The sequence below is a fragment of the Oncorhynchus gorbuscha genome, linkage group LG24 (assembly GCF_021184085.1).
Source record: "Oncorhynchus gorbuscha isolate QuinsamMale2020 ecotype Even-year linkage group LG24, OgorEven_v1.0, whole genome shotgun sequence".
Lineage (NCBI taxonomy): Eukaryota > Metazoa > Chordata > Actinopteri > Salmoniformes > Salmonidae > Oncorhynchus > Oncorhynchus gorbuscha.
The window spans coordinates 58,179,669-58,203,409 of record NC_060196.1 but is presented as its reverse complement, the minus strand read 5'-3'; the positions used below and the strand labels follow the sequence as shown (position 1 = coordinate 58,203,409).

Here is a 23,741-nt window from a genome sequence, read left to right as displayed (position 1 = left end):
TCTACCGTTCTGTCCATTGCCAACCTATAAGTAACGGACAAAGAAAGCAAAAATAATTTCATAAATGTACTTAAGGTATTGGGCATATTAGCCTCTAGCTTGATTTGAAATGACGGCCATAATCCTTGGGAGTTGAGAAATATTTCTCAGGTTGCCAATAGTCATAAAATACTGTCCTCCATGGCCCGTTTGTCTAAATCTGCTTGCTGAGGCACCTCAATTGATCTCTCGGCTCTTCTAATCTGGATTGTGAAAGTGATCAGACCAGACTGTTTATGAAACAGGAAGCAAGATAGGGCAGGAAGTCAACAGGATAAAGAGGACTGGGATAACCGAGCCTGGGTTACGTTCCAAATGACACCCTATATAGGGAATAGGGCCCTGGCCTAAAGTAGTGCACTATATAGGGAATAGGGCCCTGGCCTAAAGTAGTGCACTATATAGGGCTCTGGTCTAAAGTAGTGCACTATATAGGGAACTGGTCTAAAGTAGTGCACTATATAGGGAACTGGTCTAAAGTAGTGCACTATATAGGGAACTGGTCTAAAGTAGTGCACTATATAGGGAACTGGTCTAAAGTAGTGCACTATATAGGGAATAGGGTGCCATTTGGGACACAAGTGGGAAAGGACCAGGAACAATAAGACTAGTCTGTAACTGCTGACTCAAGACGTGGACAAATATCAAAATAGTCAGTTTTATTTGCAACGTATTAAAGTTAACACATCAGGCAGTGTTTTTGTTTTGTTCCACCATAAGGACATATGAATCGATCACCCCAGAACTAAATACAGTACATAAATGTATCACCCATCATGTAAATGAAGAGAAAAAAGAAAGAAAAAAGTAAAACAATCATAATCATTGGTTTTTCAACAAACCTTACTGTAGAATACCACCGTTTGGAAAGGACTCGAGTATATAGTCAGCATCTGCGTCCCTCTTCCCTTTCTAGGGAACGAGGTACCGTTTGGGATAAACCCAACATCAACAGAATGTCACATACGATGTGTTAAATTGGTGCGCTGCATGTGGCAATGTATGAACCTCTGACCATCTGAAGAATCTCTTTATAAACCATTTACAAGATCGCTAAATAACATTTCCCAAAAATAGCCTTTCCCGCCCCCAAAAAAACATTTAAATGAATAAACCAAATTTGACAATCATATTTATAATATTCAATTAATACCAGTCTAGCTAATATTTTGACCTCATTCACTTTGAGTGAGTAGAATACTGCAAGTTCTTTTAAAGTAGAATGTAGACATAGGCTGTACCAAATTGCACCCTAATCCCTATGGGCCCTGGTCAACAGTAGTGCACTAAATAGGGAAAAGGGTGCGATTTGGGATGTGACCAGAGAGGGGTTTGGCCTCTCCTTTACAAGACCTGGTGACACAGGGAACAAGACAAAAAGCTCATCTGAGCCCTCCCAATCAATCAATGTAATCAAACTTGTGCTTGTCCAGAACTTTAGAGTCAGTTTAAGACATTGGGTTGAAGCAAACAGTAAAACCTTTCCTAGATAAGCTCTAGCAGGAGAACAACCAAGCACTAAATGATTTCTTACTTTCTGCGAAAGACTGTGGTTTCACTCCCTGGGCTGTGCCCTGTGTTACACTGCATTCAGTTTCACTCATAAAACAAGGAGTGCCTTACTCCTCCTGTCCATTACCCAAACTACTTCTACCACATGTCAAATCCCTTCACCCACCAAGCCTGTCTGTTTGGTTTAGCTCCCGTTTCTTCATGTGACCTTGTTTTCTTTGGTTTGAGAGGGCGTTTCTCAAGTCGGTCTTCGATACCATTCACACTACGTTCTGTCCGAACCTCTCAGCTCCAGCTGACGGGTTCTGTCCGAACCTCTCAGCTCCAGCTGACGTCGTACTTTGTCCATCCTTCAGGTGGGGTCAAGAAGACCCGTCGTCCACGGGACAGGAAGCTGACCACGCCTCTGTACCCTGCACGGGGAACCCCCGATTTCAAGTCATCCATAACCCCTAAGTTACGAGCCATGACTTTAAAACTCTCCCGGCTGGAATATTGTACCCGGTATGGACCCATTTCCTTCAAACCTCCCCCTTGTTGTAGCTCTTCTATTTTAACTAGGGGGGCGCTGTAAACCTCCTTCACAAAGTTCACGTCAAAGTTCTCCTTCATCAAGTAAGACAGATCATGTTTGGTGAAAGGCACAAAGTCAGTGTTGAGTTTAATATAACGCAGATACTGGTCAAAGAACTGACCCAAGCTGACACCCTTGCGTCCGAAGGTCATAGTTCTGGAGATCTCCGGGCGGATGCAGGAGCGCTCTTTACGTTGCTCGGGGTGACGCATCCAGTCGTCCCAGAAGGCCGTGGGCCACTTGGGTTCTAGTTCTGCCCAGACGTCCTTCAGCAGCATCCAGCCCAGCCCCGGGAAGAAGTCTGTCCTGTAGAGGAGGTCAGCCTTCCCAGGGTCCACCAGGCCATCTCTGCCGTTGTCGTTCCAGGCAGACACACACCACAGGGTGGGGTCAGAGGTCAAGATGGGGTGCAGGGCACGGAAGTACTCAAAGAAGTCTGGGGCCACCTGGACGGGACAGAGAAGCTTTGGATAAGTCATCTGTTTTACAGCAGGATAACTTGTCTTAGTACGTTTTCCCTTTCACTTATAAAACATGAATTATTCAGTAGATATCCTGCACCACTATTCGTAATTATGAAAGCTGTAATCTGGTCCCAGATCTGTTTTGTGCCATCGTGTCAACTATGCGTCACTCATTGTAATGCCAAACGATAACCAAACACGTTTGTTTCTGCTCGTCAACAATCAACCGGCTGTGAAAACTGCATCTGCAGTACGAATCCATGCAATACAAACCTAATGACAACAAAAAGGACAAAGAACTTGAGCAGGCTTGATCAACAACCAATAGGAGCCTCAATGAATGAGAAGTTCAAAGTTCAATTAATATAATGCCAATAGTGTGTCAACATGAAATGACTAACCGAAGCAAACATGATAAATGTGTTCAGATTGGTGGTGACAATATGTAGAAAAGCAACTGAGGGAACAGTTACATAAGTGGACACAGTTCCCAGTACACCCCCCCCCCCCCCCTCCGTTTCTCAATGTTTGATTTAAGGGAGCAAAGTTTAGCCTAGAAGCTTTTAACTGGTGACTCGTGTCCCCTAGCGCTGAAGACGTGGATGTTGATTAAGGCAGCCCCCCTCCCCTCCCCGCACCTCTCTGAGTCAGAGGGGTTGGATTAAAAGAAGATGTTTCAGTTGTACAACTGACTAGGTATTCCCCCTTTATGGTAACAATTCTGTTGATTTGGTCATTTCCTGTATCTCTCGTGACGAATTCTGCCGACGCGGTTTGTTTCTAGAGCATTTGTTCAGCCAGCTGGCAGTTTCATTTGACTCGCGTCTCAAATAGAACCTTAACCCCTATATAGTGCACTATTTTTGACTAGAGCCCTATGGGTCCTGTTTAAAAGATAGGGCTGCAGTATATAGGATGCCATTTGGGACACAACCTTGGTCTGAAAATGAAATGGGGGATGAGTGGGGCAGGATGGAGGGGTCTGTCTTCACACCCCACTCTGCCGGGTGTGAACGTGGTTAATCCACTAAATCAGTTCAACATCTGCTCGTCGGGGAACGCAAACCAGGATTACAAATGTCCCCTGGCTCCGTCCCTACTGTGCACCCTTCTCTGTCCATCTTGGTTCATCATGATTCATCTACTGGCTTGAGGTCAGTTTAGTGATCTAAACAGCCAGGATTGTGTGGATTCCCACTAAGGCCCAGCCATACAAACAATGTATTCATGCTTGACTAAGTAGTTTTGGATAAAAAGCACCTGCTAAAATAATCCACAGATGTTTATAGAGGGTGGGCTTTACTGGGCCGAAACAGAACAGAGCCTACTATGGCTAACCCACTGGTCACACTAGACTAGTAATTACCCTAGTACTTACCCTAGACCAATAGACCAGTCCTTACCCTAGACTAGTTCCTAGACTAGTCCTTACCCTAGACCAATAGACTAGTCCTTACCCTAGACCAGTGGTTCCCAAACTTTTTATAGTCAATACCCCTTCAAACATTCAACCTCCAGCTGCGTACCCCCTCTAGCACCAGGGTCAGCTGTACCCCCTCTAGCACCAGGGTCAGCTGTACCCCCTCTAGCACCAGGGTCAGCGCACTCTCAATTGTTGTTTTTTGCCATCATTGTAAGCCTGCCAAACACTGACACATGTTTTAAAACATAAGAATGAGTGAGTGTGTCACAACCCGGCTCGTTGGAAGTGACAAAGAGCTCTTACAGTGACTTACGAAAGTATTCACCCCCCATGGCATTTTTCCTATTTTGTTGCCTTACAACCTGGAATTAAAATAGATTTTTAGGGGGTTTGTATCATTTGATTTACACAACTTGCACTTTGAAGATACAACACATTTTTCATTGTGAAACAGACAAGAAATAAGACAACAAAAAACAGAACTTGAGCGTGCAAAACTATCCCCCAAAAAAGAAAAATCTATACTTTGTACAGCCACCTTTTGCAGCAATTACAGCTGCTAGTCTCTTGGGGCATGTCTCTAAGCTTGGCACATCTAGCCACTGGGATTTTTGCCCATTCTTCAAGGCAAAACTGTTCCAGCTCCTTCAAGTTGGTTGAGTTCCGCTGGTGAACAGCAATCTAAGTCACCCCACATATTCTCAATTGCACACACACTGAGATCATGTGACACTTAAATAAAGTCCACTTGTGTGCAGTCTAACTAATTATGTGACTGCTGAAGGTAATTGGTTGCACCAGATCTTATTGAGGGGCTTCATAGCAAAGGGGCTGAATACATAAACACACACCACTTTCCTGCTTTGAATTTTTTGAAACAAGTTTTATTTTTTATTTTTTTCACTTCACCAATATGGACTATTTTGTGTCTGTCCATTACATGAAATCCAAATAAAATACATTTAATTTACAGGTTGTAATGGAACAAAATAGAAAACGCCAAGGGGGGGTGAATACTTTTGCAAGGCGCTGTATCGGGGCGGCAGGGTAGCCTAGTGGTTAGAGCGTTGGACTAGTAACCGGAAGGTTGCATGTTCAAACCCCTGAGCTGACAAGGTACAAGGGAATCTGTCGTTCTGCCCCTGAATAGGCCGTTAACCCACTGTTCCTAGGCCGTCATTGAAAATAATATTTTTTTCTTAACTGACTTGCCTAGGCAGGTAAAGGTAAAATATATATTTTTAATAAAAATAAAAAAATCATTGCATAGTGCAGAAAACACACGAGTTCAGGGGTTAACCATTTTTTTTTCACTGTAGTGTCCAAAACGTCTTTCAAGCGGTCAGGTTTTCCTTTGGCAGCAAGAGCCTCTCGGTGGATGCTGCAGTGTACCCAAGAGCCTCTCGGTGGATGCTGCAGTGTTCCCAAGAGCCTCTCGGTGGATGCTGCAGTGTTCCCAAGAGCCTCTCGGTGGATGCTGCAGTGTTCCCAAGAGCCTCTCGGTGGATGCTGCAGTGGACCCAAGAGCCTCTCGGTGGATGCTGCAGTGGACCCAAGAGCCTCTCGGTGGATGCTGCAGTGTTCCCAAGTGGAGTCGGGAGCAACTGCCTCCATGCATGTTACCCCCCCACCTTGTCTCCCTGTCCTGGCTTTTGCACCATCAGTACAGATACCAACACATCTTGACCAAAGTCCATTTGATGTCAAAAAGCTGTCCAGTACTTTAAAAATATCCTGTCCTGTTTTCCAGGAGAGAAATGTCTTCCTTAATTGACCCCCCATAAACATAACGGACATATACCAGGAGCTGTGCCAGGCCCGCCACGCATGTTGACTCATCCAGCTGGAACTCATATAATTCACTGGCTTGTTTTGAAAGAATTCCTGCTTCGCACACATCTCCTGCCATGTCACTGATATGTTGTGAAACAGTGTTTGATGAAGTCATTGTATATAGTTTTTGGGGCCTTTTCCCCCAGAAATGTCCCGGCCATATCCGTGACAGCAGGAAGGATGAAGTCCTCCACAATAGTATGGGGCTCGCCTGTCCAAACCACTCAGTAGCTCACCATATAAGACGCTTCTAGCACCTTCTTATTAAATGGCATCTGTTGCTTTTATACATGTCTTGCTACCCGAAAGTTGTCTTTATTCTCGCTCAAAAAACTCCCTTGGCTTATTTTTTCCAAATGTGCAGACATTTTAGGAACGAAACGTGATAAGACTGAAGGTTTCCTGTGAGAGAGTAACGGTTAATGCGATTGGATGAGTAACGGTTAATGCGATTGGATGAGTAACGGTTAATGCGATTGGATGAGTAACGGTTAATGCGATTGGATGAGTAACGGTTAATGCGATTGGATGAGTAACGGTTAATGCGATTGGATGAGTAACGGTTAATGCGATTGGATGAGTAACGGTTAATGCGATTGGATGAGTAACGGTTAATGCGATTGGATGAGTAACGGTTAATGCGATTGGATGAGTAACGGTTAATGCGATTGGATGAGTAACGGTTAATGCGATTGGATGAGTAACGGTTAATGCGATTGGATGAGTAACGGTTAATGCGATTGGATGAGTAACGGTTAATGCGATTGGATGAGTAACGGTTAATGTGATTGGATGTTCATTATTTCACTAGGCTCCCTGTATGACGTTGTTATTTTGCTCAACACTAGATGGTAGAATTGTATTTTTGGCAGTGAAACGAGGCTACTCAGGCGAGAAAAAAAAAACTCATCAAAAATGTATAGCCCCCGTGGGAAAATATATATATAATATATGCCATTTAGCAGACGCTTTTATCCAAAGCGACTTACAGTCATGTGTGCATACATTCTACGTATGGGTGATCCCGGGAATCGAACCCACTACCCTGGCGTTACAAGCGCCATGCTCTACCAACTGAGCTACAGTGTGAAAAATATTTTTTAATTTAATCACATTTTTATATGGCATACCTCCCGACAGCATTGCCCTAGACCAATAAACTAGTGGTGTGAGGCCATAAAAAGAAATGTTTCGAAATGTTTAATGCAAAAGCTATGTTTTAGGTTTTCCCAATGAAAGGGCTGTGCAAATGAGGGACATATTAGGATCAATTTTTATCATCATTATTATCTTAAAATGTCAATGTGAGCCAGATGGAATTAAAAACTTTCCCATATAACCCAATGGAATGTGCTGAGCAGGCAGACAGAAGGCATATTCTGCCCCTGTTGCAGGGAGCGGGGGGGGGGGGGGGGGGGGGGGTGTTAAAGCTCAGTGCTTCAAACGGAGCACTTCGTGTTTTTGTTGTAGGCCACAGGGACGTCGTTCCCTTAAAGAAATTATGGTTCTGGGAATGACACCAGGGCTGGATGTTGGCAGTGCAACTAAAATACAGCAGTGGATTCATCACTTAGGCCTCGTTGATGAATCTAGTGCTGCTTTATACGAATACTAAACTGACCAACAGGCTTTGTGGTTAGAGTGTCCACACCGGAGGTTGAGAGTTCGATTCCCAGCCGAGTCATACCAAAAGGTTGTAAAAAAAATGTTTTTTAAAAATGGGACCCAATGCCCTGCGATACACTAGTGTTGTTGTAAAAATGGGACCCAATGCCCTGCGACACACTAGTGTTCTGTAGTAAAAATGGGACCCAATGCCCTGCGACACACTAGTGTTCTGTAGTAAAAATGGGACCCAATGCCCTGCGACACACTAGTGTACTGTACATCAAGGTGCTTCATGCTCTAGAAAACAGGAGAAAGACTCCTATGAGCCACAAGCTCATGCAAGGCTACTAGATACTTCTATTGCTAGCTAGCTGCACTTTAAATCCATTCCTCAATTACAGTGCATGCAGACAGGTGGTGTATAGATTTCAGTTTCTGTTCACTTACCTCCAAGTCATCTTCCACGATCACCACGGTGGAGTGAGAGAGTGTGTCGAACACCTGGTTGAGGGCCCAGCGGTAGTGTCTGGCAATCTTATAGTAACCCTGGAACTTCCTGTGCTCCGGCCGTACCCGGATGTCCGAGTGGTCTGGTTGGCTAATGTGAGTCACCTGACTGCCATACGAGCCAATCACACGGGCCGTCTCAGCATGGCCGCAGTCCTGGCTAACTATGATTGGATAGAGTTCTGCAGAGGGGCGGTATTGGATCAATTTGTCAAGACTCCTTTTCACGGTCACCCTGTCACAGGCAATAACCAATATGGGAATGACAACTTGTGGGCTGGTGACAGTTACTTCCAATTTGGTGTAGTTCAGTTCTTTTATGTCATTGTCCGGTTGTGTGTCTACTTTAAGGTCTGGGACTGCTGCAACAATAAATTCCTGTTTAGTTTTTTCTTGACTTGGGTCCTTGTTCTCTGAATCGTCCTTCGGAGGTACTGGAGGCAACTGTGGCGGCGGTTTGTGTTCCTCTTTATTTTCTACCTTCCCTCCATCCATCCGTCTTCTTCCCTTCCCTCTCCTCTGTTCCCATAGTGACCTGTGACTCTGAATCTGCTTCAGAAGTTCCTTCTGGGTCTCGAGTTCCGATTCTACCTCCTCGGCCAATCGGATCACCTCACCAGCCAGATTAGTCCCACCCCCCTTTTCTTTTGGCCACTCCCCACTCTTCCCTTCCCCCCGGCTCAGCCCCTCCCCCCTCCCCAAGTCTACCAATGGGAGGCCGTCCCCAAAGGAAAAGTAGAAGCAAGCCATTGCAGGCGACGAATAGGAAAGCTCCACACAAGATAAGGGAACCTCTCTTGCGAACCATGGCCCAATGACATCAGAGGATAGACTGCAGTGAGGAAAAGAAAACAGCGGAGGGGGGGGACAGAGTTGAAATGACAACAGCCAATAGGGTCCAAATCGATCACAAAGATGAGAAAGAGAAGACGTCCAATAGAGGTGGAGAGAACAGTGGTCTGATCACGTGATCCTTACTGCTCATCCAATCATTGAGTCTGATCGATAACATGACAGGAGAATGATCCAGAACCTCTATTTCAGAGACGTGAGTATTAACCCAGTGTGTTGTTGTATCGGTTTGGTTCTCCTCCATGAAACACTGGGACAGGAGAGTGAGTTGGGGCAAGAGGAAATTGAGAAAAACAAGGGGAAAAGGGGTGTTTGAATAAGATAACCAGGGTCACGTTGGGGTGGAGGGGCTGACAGTCCTTGCCGTTATCCCTCAGCCATCATCCTGAAACAGAGGACAGAGAAACTGTTAGCATCAATTTAGTACATTTCCGAAATAAACAAGCACGATATGATCCGAGACATCAGTGCCTCCTAGACTAAAACGAGTGTATTTCTGGACAGATGAGGTTATTACTGGAGTTCTATCATCTAGAAATCGCTGACTGTCATTGAGCAGAATCAGAACAAGACCCAAACTGTTCATTAGGGGATGGTCCAACCACGAATCTTGCAGCCGTTGCCTCATCATCGCTCACCGGTGTCACCATAAAGCTATTTTGTGTGTTGAGCCTATGAATCAAGCTGTAATCAAGCTGTGCTAATGAATCACGCTGTGAGGTTGAGTACGGCAACAGCTTCATTTTCACTACCCTTCTTAAGATCACTGTACAGCTGAACGTATCAACCATGTTATGTACCCGTCGGGGAACAGGACATCCCGTCGGCCCGAGTATCACAGGGGGACAGGACATCCCGTCGGCCCGAGTATCACAGGGGGACAGGACATCCCGTCGGCCCGAGTATCACAGGGGGACAGGACATCCCGTCGGCCCGAGTATCACAGGGGGACAGGACATCCCGTCGGCCCGAGTATCACAGGGGGACAGGACATCCCGTCGGCCCGAGTATCACAGCGGAACAGGACATCCCGTCGGCACAAATTCAAGCTGAAGTACTTCTGCAGACTGTCGTCATGGCGTTCTGTGTTGAACCCAACTGTTAGCCTAATGTCCAGAAAACTAGGCTAAAACCATCCTTTTCTATTCAATGGAGATTTTAAAAGCCTGTTAACAGTAACCCGAGGATCCCCTTTCAAATCATTTAACATGGGTAAACACACACACACACACACACTAATATATAGGATGGACATATACACACGCAAGTATGTGAACACCCCTCAAATAAGTGGATTTAGAAACGGGGTGTGGCTGAACGTGAATAAAAATCAAGCACACCGCCATGCAATCTCCATAGACAAACACTGGCAGAAGAATGGCCTTACTGAAGAGCTCAGTGACGTTCACCTTGGCACTGTCATAGGATGCCACCTTTCAAACAAGTCAGTTCGTCATATAGCTGCCCTGCTAGAGCTGCACCGGTCAACTGTAAGTGCTGTTATTGTGAAGAGGAAACGTCTAGGAGCAACAACGGCTCAGCTGTGAAGTGGTAGGCCACACAAACTAACCGAACAGGAATGCCGATTGCTGAAGCAACACTCACTACTGAATTCCAAACTGCCTCTGGAAGAAAAGTCAGCACAAGAACTGTTCGTCGGGAGCGTCATGAATTGGGTTTCCATGGCCGAGCAGCCATGCGCAATGCCAAGCGTCAGCTGGAGTGGTGTAAAGCTCGCCACTATTGGACTCTGGAGCAGTGGAAACGCATTCTCTGGAGTGATGAATCACGATCTAGCAGTCCGACAAACTAATCTGGGTTTGGCGGATGCCAGGAGAACTCTACCTGCCCGAATGCAAAACACCAACTGTAAAGTTAGGTTGAGGAGGAATAATGGTCTGGGGCGGTTTTTCATCGTTCGGACCCCTTAGTTCCAACGAAGGGAAATAATAACGCGACAGCATACAATGATTCTAGATGATTCTGAGCTTCAAACTTCGTGGCAACAGAGCATTGGGCCAGTAACTGAAAGGTTGCTGGATCGAATCCCCGACAAGGTAATAATCTGTCATTCTGCTCCTGAGCAAGGCAGTTAACCCACTGTTCCCCGGGTGCCGAAGACGTGGATGTCGATTAAGGCAGCCCCCCACACCTCCCTGATTGAGGGGTTGGGTTAAATGCGGAAGACCCATTTCAGTTGTACAACTGACTAGGCACCCCCCTTTCAGCATGACAATGCCCCTGTGCAGGGTAGCCTAGTGGTTAGAGTGTTGGACTAGTAACTGTAAAGGTTGCAAGTTCAAATCCCCAAGCTGACAAGGTATAAATCTGTCGTTCTCCCCTTGAACAGGCAGTTAAACCACTGTTCCTAGGCAGTCATTGAAAATAAGAATTTGTTCTTAACTGCCTAGTTAAATAAAGGTAAAAAATATATTTTTTTAAAGCGAGGTCCATACAGAAATGGTTTGTCGAAATTGGTGTGGACGAACTTGATTGGCCTGCACAGAGCCCTGACGTCAACCCTATCGAACACCTTTGGTATGAATAGGAATGTAGACTGTGAGCCAGGCCTAACTGCCCAACATCAGTACCCAAATTCACTAATGCTCTTGTGGCTGCATGGAAGCAAGTCCCCGCAGCAATGTTCCAACATCTAGTGGAAAGCCTTCCCAGAAGAGTGGAGGCTGTTATAGCAGCAAAGTGGGAACCAACTTCATATGAATGCCCATGATTTTAGAATGAGACGTTCCACAGGCAGGTGTCCACATACTCATATAGTGTATACCAGACAGCATCCGTAGCAACAGTAGTCCTGACTGAAGTAAGCATTTCTCTGTAAGGTTGTATTCGGCGCATGTGACAACTAAGATTTGATTGGATCACAGTCAAAGCTAATGCACGGCCCTTAATAAATATCAATTTGGTCCCTCTCATGTTGTCTTTGTTGCTGGAAACAAACAACACACTGTGTCCCAGATGGTACTGCTTTGAGCAGAGTCCTATGGTCCCCGGTCAAAAGTAGTGCATTATATAGGGAATAGGATGCAATCTGGGAATCGGACACTGTAGGACATCTCGTTATGGTTCACAACCAGCAGGTTTCTCCAGATGAAGGACACTGGAGGACCTCTCGTCATGGTCTACAACCAGCAGGTTTCTCCAGATGAGGGACACTGGAGGACCTCTCGTTATGGTTGACAACCAGCAGGTTTCTCCAGATGAGGGACACTGGAGGACCTCTCGTTATGGTCCACAACCAGCAGGTTTCTCCAGATGATGAGGAACACTGGAGGACCTCTCATTATGGTTCACCACCAGCAGGTTTCTCCAGATGATGAGGGACACTGGAGGACCTCTCGTTATGGTCCACAACCAGCAGGTTTCTCCAGATGATGAGGGACACTGGAGGACCTCTCGTTATGGTTCACCACCAGCAGGTTTCTCCAGATGAGGGACACTGGAGGACCTCTCGTCATGGTCTACAACCAGCAGGTTTCTCCAGATGAGGGACACTGGAGGACCTCTCGTTATGGTCCACAACCAGCAGGTTTCTCCAGATGAGGACACTGGAGGACCTCTCGTTATGGTCCACAACCAGCAGGTTTCTCCAGATGAGGGACACTGGAGGACCTCTCGTTATGGTTCACCACCAGCAGGTTTCTCCAGATGAGGGACACTGGAGGACCAGCAGGTTTCTCCGATGAGGGACATGGTTCACCACCAGCAGGTTTCTCCAGATGAGGGACACTGGAGGACCTCTCGTTATGGTTCACCACCAGCAGGTTTCTCCAGATGAGGGACACTGGAGGACCTCTCGTTATGGTCACAACCAGCAGGTTTCTCCAGATGAGGGACACTGGAGGACCTCTCGTTATGGTCCACAACCAGCAGGTTTCTCCAGATGAGGGACACTGGAGGACCTCTCGTTATGGTCCACAACCAGCAGGTTTCTCCAGATGAGGGACACTGGAGGACCTCTCGTTATGGTCCACAACCAGCAGGTTTCTCCAGATGAGGGACACTGGAGGACCTCTCGTTATGGTCCACAACCAGCAGGTTTCTCCAGATGAGGGACACTGGAGGGTTGGTCTACAACCAGCAGGTTTCTCCAGATGAGGGACACTGGAGGACCTCTCGTTATGGTCCACAACCAGCAGGTTTCTCCAGATGAGGGACACTGGAGGACAGGTTTCTCAGATGAGGGACACTGGAGGTTATGGTCTACAACCAGCAGGTTTCTCCAGATGATGAGGGACACTGGAGGACCTCTCGTCATGGTCCACAACCAGCAGGTTTCTCCAGATGATGAGGGACACTGGAGGACCTCTCGTTATGGTTCACCACCAGCAGGTTTCTCCAGATGAGGGACACTGGAGGACCTCTCGTTATGGTCCACAACCAGCAGGTTTCTCCAGATGATGAGGGACACTGGAGGACCTCTCGTTATGGTTCACCACCAGCAGGTTTCTCCAGATGAGGGACACTGGAGGACCTCTCGTTATGGTTCACCACCAGCAGGTTTCTCCAGATGAGGGACACTGGAGGACCTCTCGTTATGGTCCACAACCAGCAGGTTTCTCCAGATGATGAGGGACACTGGAGGACCTCTATGGTCCACCACCAGCAGGTTTCTCCAGATGAGGGACACTATGGTTCACCACCAGCAGGTTTCTCCAGATGAGGGACACTGGAGGACCTCTCGTTATGGTCTACAACCAGCAGGTTTCTCCAGATGAGGGACACTGGAGGACCTCTCGTTATGGTTCACCACCAGCAGGTTTCTCCAGATGATGAGGGACACTGGAGGACCTCTCGTTATGGTCCACAACCAGCAGGTTTCTCCAGATGATGAGGGACACTGGAGGACCTCTCGTTATGGTTCACCACCAGCAGGTTTCTCCAGATGATGAGGGACACTGGAGGACCTCTCGTTATGGTCCACCACCAGCAGGTTTCTCCAGATGAGGGACACTGGAGGACCTCTCGTTATGGTTCACCACCAGCAGGTTTCTCCAGAGATGAGGGACACTGGAGGATGGTCACAACCAGCAGGTTTCTCCAGGGACACTGTTTCTCCAGATGAGGACACTGGAGGACCTCTCGTCATGGTTCACCACCAGCAGGTTTCTCCAGATGAGGGACACTGGAGGACCTCTCGTTATGGTTCACCACCAGCAGGTTTCTCCAGATGAGGGACACTGGTCCACCACCAGCAGGTTTCTCCAGATGATGAGGACACTGGAGGTCATGGTTCACCACCAGCAGGTTTCTCCAGATGAGGGACACTGGAGGACCTCTCGTTATGGTTCACCACCAGCAGGTTTCTCCAGATGAGGGACACTGGAGGACCTCTCGTTATGGTTCACCACCAGCAGGTTTCTCCAGATGATGAGGGACACAGGGTTTCACCACCAGCAGGTTTCTCCAGATGAGGGACACTGGAGGACCTCTCGTTATGGTTCACCACCAGCAGGTTTCTCCAGATGATGAGGGACACTGGAGGACCTCTCGTTATGGTTCACCACCAGCAGGTTTCTCCAGAGATCACCACCAGCAGGTTTCTCCAGATGAGGGACACTGGAGGACCTCTCGTTATGGTTCACCACCAGCAGGTTTCTCCAGATGAGGGACACTGGAGGACCTCTCAGATGAGGGACACTGGATGGTTCACCACCAGCAGGTTTCTCCAGATGATGAGGGGGACACTGGAGGACCAGGTTTCTCCAGATGAGGGACATGGTTCACCACCAGCAGGTTTCTCCAGATGAGGGACACTGGAGGACCTCTCGTTATGGTTCACCACCAGCAGGTTTCTCCAGATGAGGGACACTGGAGGACCATGGTTCAGGTTTCTCCAGATGAGGGACACTGGAGGTATGGTTCACCACCAGCAGGTTTCTCAGATGAGGGACACTGGAGGACCAGCAGGTTTCTCCAGATGAGGGACACTGGAGGACCTCTCGTTATGGTTCACCACCAGCAGGTTTCTCCAGATGAGGGACACTGGAGGACCTCTCGTTATGGTTCACCAACCAGCAGGTTTCTCCAGATGAGGGACACTGGAGGACCTCTCGTCATGGTTCACCACCAGCAGGTTTCTCCAGATGAGGGACACTGGAGGACCTCTCGTTATGGTTCACAACCAGCAGGTTTCTCCAGATGAGGGACACTGGAGGACCTCTCGTTATGGTTCACCACCAGCAGGTTTCTCCAGATGAGGGACACTGGAGGACCTCTCGTTATGGTTCACCACCAGCAGGTTTCTCCAGATGATGAGGGACACTGGAGGACCTCTCGTTATGGTTCACCACCAGCAGGTTTCTCCAGATGAGGGACACTGGAGGACCTCTCGTTATGGTTCACCACCAGCAGGTTTCTCCAGATGAGGGACACTGGAGGACCTCTCGTTATGGTCCACAACCAGCAGGTTTCTCCAGATGATGAGGGACACTGGAGGACCTCTCGTTATGGTCTACAACCAGCAGGTTTCTCCAGATGAGGGACACTGGAGGACCTCTCGTTATGGTCTACAACCAGCAGGTTTCTCCAGATGAGGGACACTGGAGGACCTCTCGTTATGGTTCACCACCAGCAGGTTTCTCCAGATGATGAGGGACACTGGAGGACCTCTCGTTATGGTTCACCACCAGCAGGTTTCTCCAGATGATGAGGGACACTGGAGGACCTCTCGTTATGGTTCACCACCAGCAGGTTTCTCCAGAGATGAGGGACACTGGAGGACCTCTCGTTATGGTCCACAACCAGCAGGTTTCTCCAGATGATGAGGGACACTGGAGGACCTCTCGTTATGGTTCACCACCAGCAGGTTTCTCCAGATGATGAGGGACACTGGAGGACCTCTCGTTATGGTCCACCACCAGCAGGTTTCTCCAGATGAGGGACACTGGAGGACCTCTCGTTATGGTTCACCACCAGCAGGTTTCTCCAGATGAGGGACACTGGAGGACCTCTCGTTATGGTTCACCACCAGCAGGTTTCTCCAGATGAGGGACACTGGAGGACCTCTCGTTATGGTCCACCACCAGCAGGTTTCTCCAGATGAGGGACACTGGAGGACCTCTCGTTATGGTTCACCACCAGCAGGTTTCTCCAGATGAGAGACACTGGAGGACCTCTCGTTATGGTTCACCACCAGCAGGTTTCTCCAGATGAGGGACACTGGAGGACCTCTCGTTATGGTTCACCACCAGCAGGTTTCTCCAGATGAGGAGGGACACTGGAGGACCTCTCGTCATGGTTCACCACCAGCAGGTTTCTCCAGATGAGGGACACTGGAGGACCTCTCGTTATGGTTCACCACCAGCAGGTTTCTCCAGATGAGGAGGGACACTGGAGGACCTCTCGTTATGGTTCACCACCAGCAGGTTTCTCCAGATGAGGAGGGACACTGGAGGACCTCTCGTCATGGTTCACCACCAGCAGGTTTCTCCAGATGAGGGACACTGGAGGACCTCTCGTCATGGTCTACAACCAGCAGGTTTCTCCAGATGAGGGACACTGGAGGACCTCTCGTCATGGTTCACCACCAGCAGGTTTCTCCAGATGAGAGACACTGGAGGACCTCTCGTCATGGTCTACAACCAGCAGGTTTCTCCAGATGAGGGACACTGGAGGACCTCTCGTCATGGTTCACAACCAGCAGGTTTCTCCAGATGAGGGACACTGGAGGACCTCTCGTCATGGTTCACCACCAGCAGGTTTCTCCAGATGAGGGACACTGGAGGACCTCTCGTTATGGTTCACCACCAGCAGGTTTCTCCAGATGAGGGACACTGGAGGACCTCTCGTTATGGTTCACCACCAGCAGGTTTCTCCAGATGAGGGACACTGGAGGACCTCTCGTTATGGTTCACCACCAGCAGGTTTCTCCAGATGAGGGACACTGGAGGACCTCTCGTTATGGTTCACCACCAGCAGGTTTCTCCAGATGAGGGACACTGGAGGACCTCTCGTTATGGTTCACCACCAGCAGGTTTCTCCAGATGAGGGACACTGGAGGACCTCTCGTTATGGTTCACCACCAGCAGGTTTCTCCAGATGAGGGACACTGGGGGACCTCTCGTTATGGTTCACCACCAGCAGGTTTCTCCAGATGATGAGGGACACTGGAGGACCTCTCGTTATGGTTCACCACCAGCAGGTTTCTCCAGATGAGGGACACTGGAGGACCTCTCGTTATGGTTCACCACCAGCAGGTTTCTCCAGATGAGGGACACTGGAGGACCTCTCGTTATGGTTCACCACCAGCAGGTTTCTCCAGATGAGGGACACTGGAGGACCTCTCGTCATGGTTCACCACCAGCAGGTTTCTCCAGATGAAGGACACTGGAGGACCTCTCGTTATGGTTCACCACCAGCAGGTTTCTCCAGATGAAGGACACTGGAGGACCTCTCGTTATGGTTCACCACCAGCAGGTTTCTCCAGATGAAGGACACTGGAGGACCTCTCGTTATGGTTCACCACCAGCAGGTTTCTCCAGATGAAGGACACTGGAGGACCTCTCGTCATGGTTCACCACCAGCAGGTTTCTCCAGATGAGGGACACTGGAGGACCTCTCGTTATGGTCCACAACCAGCAGGTTTCTCCAGATGATGAGGGACACTGGAGGACCTCTCGTTATGGTCCACAACCAGCAGGTTTCTCCAGATGATGAGGGACACTGGAGGACCTCTCGTTATGGTCCACAACCAGCAGGTTTCTCCAGATGAGGGACATAAACTAGATTGTTTACGTCGTTAAGATACGTTAAGATTCATGACACCTCTGTAACTCCACCCTGCTGCTGCTGCTGCTGCTGCTGCTGCCGCCAAACCCTGCAAATGTCCTATATTGAATATATGAGCCTTGGGTTAAAGTAGTTTACGACTACCCTATAGGCCTTGGTCTAAAGTAGTGCACATAATAGGGTGCAATTTGGGATGCACCCCCCCACCCCCCCCCCCCCAAAAAAACTATGTAAGCAGTTTCCTACCTAAGAATCCCCCTAACAATATATTAAACCTGCCTATGCAGTCAGTCTGCAGGGACCAGTTCGGGACCAGTGGGACAGAATGTGCACCGTTTCAGTGGTGCATCTCTTTCAGGCTGGGTTTCTATACAGCACTGTATGACATGTGCGGATGTAAAAAGGGCTTCATCAATACATTTGATAGATTTCAATAGTCTTAGGTATCATGGTAAATCCCAATACCCAGCATGGTAAATCCCAATACCCCGCATGGTAAATCCCAATACCCCGCATGGTAAATCCCAATACCCAGCTCCTGGATGACTGGGTGTGTGTGTGTATATATATATATATATATATATATATATATATATATATATAACTGATTATTGGCATAGATTTAAAAAGCTTTAAAGTTTTATTCAGATTGATTTTATTTTTTAAAGTATTTCTGTTTGAACAGGGTTTGTTGTCAATAACTGATCACGAGGTCATAAACCAACATACCAGATGGTATGATAGGCAGAGAACACGCGTCGCACCCCTGGTACATACTAGCTGTTAAAGCTTAGAGAAAAAAAGGTACTGAGATTATTGGGGCTCCCGAGTGCCGCAGTAGTCTAAGGTACTGCATCTCAGTGCTAGAGGCATCACTACAGACCCTGGTTCGATTCCAGGCTGTATCACAATCGGCCATCATTGGGAGTCCCAAGGGGCGGCGTACAATTGGACAAACATCGTCCGGGTTAGGGTTTGGCCGGGGTAGGCTGTCATTGCAAATAATAATTTGTTCTCAACTGACTTGTCTAGTTTAATAAAAGGTTAAATAAATTGAAGTTAAGAAATAGGCTATACGATTCATTACTCACTATTATTCAGTCAAATAATTATGACAATCAACCTAATGTGAGAAGAGAGCACTGCACACAATCAATATGCTGAAGATTTAAAGTCGCTCTGGATAAGAGCGTCTGCTAAATGACTTAAATGTAAGATTTAAAGAGACTCAAACAAACATGGCAACATTTGCATTTGGTTTTAGAATGTTGTAAATACTCGCGGAGTGAGCATTTCAATGGCAACAAGCTGTCAAATAATATCCAAGCCTCATAACCAGGTCAAGGATCATATTTGGACAGCTTTCAAATGACTTAAAAGTCAAATCCAATCAAATAAGACCTAAATATCACAGACAACATTTGACTATTTAATGCATCCAAGAGAATCCTTTCAACAGGCCTTGGTCCTGAACACAGACTAGCCTAGGCTACATCCTGAAATGCCCTGATATTTTACAACTAGCTCTAGACCTACAGCAGGAGTGAAGACAGACATGGGGGAACAGGTGCGTCCTTTTCTATTCACGTCAAACTTGGTGCTAAACCACGCCCACGGGTAACCTAGTAACATTCAAAGCCGTGCTGATTGGTCAGAGTGAGAAGTAAAGGAGGAAGAACGCCAGAGGGGGAATCCCCACCAAAAACAGAAAAACATTGCCATCCATACTTCGCCATTTTACCGAATTTGGTTATGAAGTTGCATTAAACTATGTAGCTTTTTAGTGACTGATTAAATAAAGGTTAAATAAAATACCAAATTAATTTCAGCCAGCCTAACCACACTAAGTTATCTAAAGTGTTTTGAGATACTTACCTTCATGACATTTGTGGTATTTGGACACTGAATGAGATGCTGTATAACTAGCTTTCGCTGAATGGGCAAAGATATAGCTAACATTACATTGATTGTCAGTAATAGTGAGTCAATGGAGCTCTCTTATAGAGAGACGTACGTGACCTTTTTAGTTGAACTTAATTCAAAGCGAGGCCAGGAAACAGGTAACCGCGGCCGGTATAACAAACCGCTCGGTCCGTGGGGAATTTATCTCGAGCGTTGTTCCCTCGCTCACAGCGAACGTCCGGAACTCTGACCAATCAGCGCGGCTTTGACTGTTGCTAGGTTACCCGTGGGCGTGGTTTTCCGTCAAGTTTTGACATAGGGTAGAAATGACGCGCAACAGTTACCGAAAACATTACATCTAAGCAGAAGGATAGACATAGGGAAGAGGGTATCGATTGAGTCCAGGGTAGGGTGGGGGTAGCCCCCCTACCCCCACCCTACAGTACACTGTATATCCTAACAGGAGACTTTCAAGGTGTCTAAACCAGTTACAGGTGATAACAATAATCTTGTAAACATTGCAATCGGACTAAGTACAAACTAATGTAGGGGGGGGGTACACTGTATATCCTAACAGGAGACTTTCAAGGTGTCTAAACCAGTTACAGGTGATAACAATAATCTTGTAAGCATTGCAATCGGACTAAGTACAAACTAATTTAGAGTAGATGTCCTGGTCTGGTTGAGTAATGTGCTACTGAATCCTACATCAACTGTACTCCATATGTTCATGGTTGAAAAGCTAGGCTAAAAAGGACTATATTTACTTTTGACTTTCAGGAAATGTATATCGTTGAGGTAATTGGTGAGCCTCATTTCCTGGGTGCTCAAAAACGACAACAAATTCAGAGTTGGAGAGGCTAATCTACCCATCTCACCCTGGGACACCAAGAGCTACAGTAAATCTAATCCAGTTGATCCTCACTAGAACACACACACACAATGTTAACATTACATCAGAAACACATGGCTTTAAACACGTAGACAGTTATAGGGTGAGTGAACGACGGAATTAAGTAGTTTAGGGAAAAACGAAAAGAGAAAAAAAAGGAGGTACTGCACTAGAGGTGTTGGGGTTCGGGGACAGATGAGTAGACAGCATAGACTTGTGGGTATACAAACAGTTAAGAGGGTAATAACTTGACAATCTATGGTAGCATTGTAAGAGACAAGTTACACAAAAGCCAAAGGAGAAAGTCAGGTTTGAAAGGAGGTGCCAAAGGGTGTGAAAAGTATTGTTCTACGGTACCTGAAGCAGAGCGGTCTAGTTCTCCCAGTATCTCTTTCAACACATCAGAAAGTTTAAAGGACAACGGGGGGCATTTGAAACGCTAACCTCCCTCCCTCCCTCTCACTGAAACGTGTAAGTACCTGGTAGGTTAAAACTCTAAAATTAGAAGGTCGAAGTTCAACTAAAAAAGACTAGCCTTCCTGGAATCAGCTTTGCTATTAAAGTAAATATGTGTCTTGGAGAAGAGTTGCCTACTAAACAAACCTGGTCATCGGTATTTAAGAAAAGCAAGCTGAAGCCAGTCAAGACAACTGAACTGTGTCGCTTCGCTACTATTGTTTTGACAGCTAACTACATTGTTGTTCGACTATCTTTTGCCTGTAAGAGCCATTTGAGACAACTACACAGCAAAAACTTGGCAAACGTGATTTCAAAGTTAACAATCTAATATTAGAAAATGCCTACAATAGTTTGAATAACAAACGTTGTGAACTTACAACTATTTTATCATTTTGTTGCATGACCAAGACTGAATGTTTGCACATCATTGCAACCACAAGTTGAGTTTAAGTTTGTAAATTGCAATACTTGAAGATCTCCATACCAATGACGTTAGTTAGCTTACATCCTAGCTAGCCAAGCAAGCAAATTGACCTTTTCATAAATCAAATGTTAGCGAGCTTGTTCCATAACGACCTAGCTCACGGCTAGGTAAATCAAGTCAACTTGATCAAGCTAGCTTCAGACAGCTAACGTTAGCTAAGCAAGAGTACAATTTCCACCTCACCTTTTGTAATTTGCCCCGGTAGGACGTGTTGCTTGCTATCTGGAAAGCCAGTTTGGATGTCGAAGAATGGTTTCAGTTGATCGGCTTCACTCCTCTCACTTTAATTCCTCTCCGTTTTGCCCACCGGTGTCAGTGCCTCACTGCATGTCCAGTCCACATTTCCTCCCCTCTTTCTTGGATTCGACATTTAGCTAGATGTGTTCAATTGATTTATTTTATCAACATAGGAATTCACCGAGTCTTGCGATATGCATCGTCCTTTTCACCACTGTTCTCCTACCAATCCGTCCAAGCCAGTATGTGTGTTTCACTGGCTCTTGACGGTATTTTTCATTTGACACCACCGAATTTTACACGCTCCATACTACTTCCGGATTGACTCGTTAAGCAAGGCCACGCCCCCTGGTCACGGCTAGAAGGGATCCAGCTTTTGTCAAGTGAACGGTAAAAGTGTCTTATTGTTTTTAATTGTACATAACCCTAACCCTTTTCCTTACCTTAATTACCTTTACCTGCTGCGGAAATTCTAACCTGCTGCGAAAAGTCCAATTTGACGTTAATCTGACAAAAGCTGTATCCTTTCTAACTTCCGCTTTCATCCTCGTCCCCTGTACAATTTTCCCTAGCAACAAAGTGCCATGACAACCGTCATAAGGGCGGTGGCGCTCCGGCGAAATTGGCCATTTTTCTGCTATCTGGGGTGTATTCATTACGTCTTGCAACGGAAACCGTTTACCGTTTAAGAACCAAACAGCAAGAAAGTAAAACGGGGGAGAGACCTACCTTTTTTATCGTTGGAAAATGTTTTCACTTTGAACATTTTGCGAACAGACGGAACGTTTTGTAAACGTCATTGGCGTAATGAATACACCCCTGTTGTGACTGTGGTCAGCAAGCAAGTAGGCCAAAGACAGTACCACAGAACAACGAGACAGATTTCACCGAATGTATAAATATGAAGCATCCGTTTGGCGTTTCCACTCACTGCCAAATATGGTAGTGAGAGGAAGCCAACTGGCGCCCAGTCGGAGAAGTTGGATTTTGTCCTACACTCTGCAAATTTTTCTCATCGATGAAACATTTGATCTCAATTACACTTCTGTTTCCCAAACTGGAATCTGTTATGCATATTAGTGGACTAAGATTTGTAAACTTCCGCCTTTGTCAAAGTTTTTTAAAAGCGCGTTGTTTTAGGAGTTCAAAGTCGAATTGAAATAATGCACACGCGAATTTCAGGAGTAAGTGTTTCCTAATGGAAATATGCAGATATTTTCTAGAACGGGACAATTGGATCTCGCAAGCTCTGCCCACCTCCTTGCTTGATCTGCCCACTATGACTCATCTGTTCCCTTTGGAAACGACAGGCTGTGATCTATCTTGGTTTAGTTATACAAATCCTTGACAGTACAGTTCGAAGATGGGGGATTTCTATTGGAGAAGCAGTTTCCGCCTATCACACTTCGGGATTCCGTAGCGAAATTGTCTAGCTGAGCTCATGCGTACAAACACAGCAGGGTCTGAAGGTCGTCTCAGGCCGAAACTGTGCATGCCGTCAAATCAAAGCCACGCATTTGAGAGAAGTTGTTTTTGACGAAACGTGTGACACTTTCACGAAGTTGGAGTAATAACATGTTCAACTACTTAAGACATTGGCTTGAATCTATAGATTATGCCTTTTAGATGTCGAGAAAATTAACTAAGGAAGAATTGTTCTCTTCTCAAACCCTGTTTCGCAAACATTTCCCGAAGTCTCGCGATGTTGTGCCTCTGAGTTTAGAAACTGTCAGCGGAGTTGCCAACACCTGCCCACAGAATAGAATTATAAGTGTATGTATGTCCCTTAAGGTCCTTGTGTAATATGCTATTGTACCCTCTAGCCCAATTGTCCAAAGTATATATTCTAAAAAAAAATGTTCCTGGTCATAAACCCCACCCATTTCGACTATTGATCTTCTTAATATGTGATTTTAAGCTGCTTTATATTAGGGGTTTAGTGAAGGTGGATAATTTTTTACCCTTAAGACAAGGGAGCTGTAACCTAACCTCCACCACACTGCTAGTTTATGCCTTACCCTAACCTTAAATGAAGACAAAGGCACATTTTTGTTTTCATGAATGTTTACTATACGTCACATTTTGACTGTGCAACTAGTGGAAATCGGGAAACAGACAGATACAGCGTTGGCAATGTAAACATATGTTTCACATGTCAATAAAGCACTTTGAATTTAATTTAATTCAAAAGGAGCTTTGACAGAGAT

The 23,741-nt window shown here is 46.5% G+C and overlaps 1 pseudogene across 1 annotated transcript; it reads right to left on the bottom strand.

The window, feature by feature from the left end:
- Positions 1-683: 683 nt before the first annotated feature.
- On the bottom strand, positions 684-21,988 carry LOC124012793 (annotated as a pseudogene). Its single transcript, XR_006834773.1, has 3 exons — positions 21,481-21,988; positions 7,901-9,197; positions 684-2,571 (listed from the first exon to the last, which is right to left on the bottom strand). The product of XR_006834773.1 is annotated as an alpha-1,3-mannosyl-glycoprotein 2-beta-N-acetylglucosaminyltransferase-like (transcript).
- Positions 21,989-23,741: the final 1,753 nt, after the last annotated feature.